We start from the raw sequence: 2,204 nt of genomic DNA, 5'->3' as shown, positions 1-2,204 counted from the left end.
AACAGCAATGCTTAGTTTTTCTTCCTCACTCTGCTAGCATTGTTTTTCAGAAAAGGATCATTGAAACAGAAGAATAGAAATGATCACTGGACCATTTAATGCAACCTTGTGTATCGCATGATACAGGAGTTACTTAATGAAATTCCCTGGCCCAAACCAGGCAAATCTGCGGTAAATCTAGAGCACATATTTTAGGATGACAGCCAAAATGATGAAAGGAATTTACTACCCAGCCTGGCTAATCATTTTGAATGCTTAACTGCACTCCCTAATATGCTGCTTTGCAAGGAGCAAAACTGACACAGCCTCATTCCCTACAGATTTTCCTCCTGCAGCCTTCCCCAGGCTGTGCACCCGAAAGCCGTCCCGGCCCCCTGCCTGCCCTGGCCGGGGGCAGGGTCGCCAGCTGTGATTCCTGTGGGCGCTGGCTGGCCAGCTGCCCACCGCTGGGAAGAGACCTCTGCAGGCCCCAGCCGCCGCTGCCGCTCCTTCCACAGCATGTGGGCTTGGGGCTAGCTCTTTGCTCGGGTAATTATTCCATGAAGCTCATAAGCGTTTAATGTCTTTGAGCTTCTCCCTATTAAATGTGGTAGAGATTGGCCGAGGGGCTCAGAAGCCATTTGAGACAGACTAGTTCACAGTGTTAAAACACTTCAAATACCAGAGACAGCCGTACTGAGTTGGCAGGTACGACACAGCATCTCAGGAGACTTGCTTAACCTGAAGACTGAGATCAGTACTATAGGGCACTCTAAGTGACCCCAATGTCGATGTTGAGGTACCCACATCCCACTCCTTTTGTCTTTGTTCAGCTTTTAAGAAGGATTTCTGTCATGATTTCAGGCTTGTCACCATAGACTAGAAAGTTATTTTCTTAATCGGAAGCTTAGTTTTTCATTTTATCATACAGAAAATGGACCTCCCTACCCCACATGCAAGTAGGTAACAGGACGTATCACTACCTAACACAGTTTTATTGTGCCTTGTCGGGAAGCTGCCAGCAATGTCAGATAACCTATTTCAGTTGTTGAGTTTCCCTTCAGAAATTGGAGTTGTAAGAAGCACAGCAAATACCACAATCAAAATTGTAACAAAGAGTTGACAACACTGGATACATCCTTCTTCCAGTTCACTTAAGTGACTGCAGCTCTTTATGCACAAGCCTGCTAAAGGAAAATGTGAGTACATCTGCAGTGTGGTTCTTCGGGTTTTTTTTCATGACCACCACAAAGCACATCCTGTATCAACACACCACATTGGCACCACCTTCATGGAAAGCTAATTAAATATTTCGGGTAACATAGCAGGAGTATTAATTTCTTGGCTGATTTATTTTTTGGACTACCAAACACGTACTTTTTTATAAAGCTGTGTTTGGGCCATTCCATAACAAAAATAAAGCTGAGGAGGATCTTTGGAAAGAGCCTGCATTGAGCAGGCATGAAGTGCTCTGTGTCAGAGCAGGACATTCGTGTACAACTACTCTAAAGACTAAGGGCTGCAGAATTTTAAGCCAACAGGGTCCACTGGTACCTCAGTATGGTTAAGGCAGATTTTTAAAAAAAGAACCTTCACTAAAGACATACTTACGTGCTCTGTGAAATAAAAAGTTCAGATTTTAGCAGATGTGATGATGTTGAGCCTTCCATGGTTGCCAATACCCCGTGGCTCTCCAACATCTTTGATTATTTTATTGTTCCATACTTCATACAAGTTGTAAGAGTCCATGTTACTTCTCTTAGCAGTCATTGGCTTTCCAAAAGCCAACTGTCCTTTGACATGCTCTGTTTCAAATAAGGGCTGAACAGCAGTAATGAAGCTAGAGGCCTGCTATAAAAAGTACTGCAGCGTTCCATGGTACTGACAGCACACACGTAGTCATGCATTTCACTCTCCTTCTGTGGACTATTGCTGCAACATACTGAAGGTGTTAGGGGCTGAGCTGTAAGGAAATGGAACTCCAGAGATTTCAGATCTGAGAGTCCTCTAATTGAAGACAGTGTCTTTATGCAAGACAGGCTAAGGCAAACTTGTGTTACCCAACAGTTACCATTCCTCCGTTGTTCCCAGCAATAATAAAAGCTGACGCAATATATAAGGTTGCCTTACAAAAGGCAAGTATACTTAATAGTGTATATACAAATTAACTGTTCAATAATGCTATACAAGGCAGGAATATCTTTAAAGAAACCCTGAGCAAAAAG

The sequence above is a fragment of the Strigops habroptila genome, chromosome 6 (genome assembly GCF_004027225.2).
Source record: "Strigops habroptila isolate Jane chromosome 6, bStrHab1.2.pri, whole genome shotgun sequence".
NCBI lineage: Eukaryota > Metazoa > Chordata > Aves > Psittaciformes > Psittacidae > Strigops > Strigops habroptila.
This window is presented reverse-complemented; position numbering follows the sequence as displayed.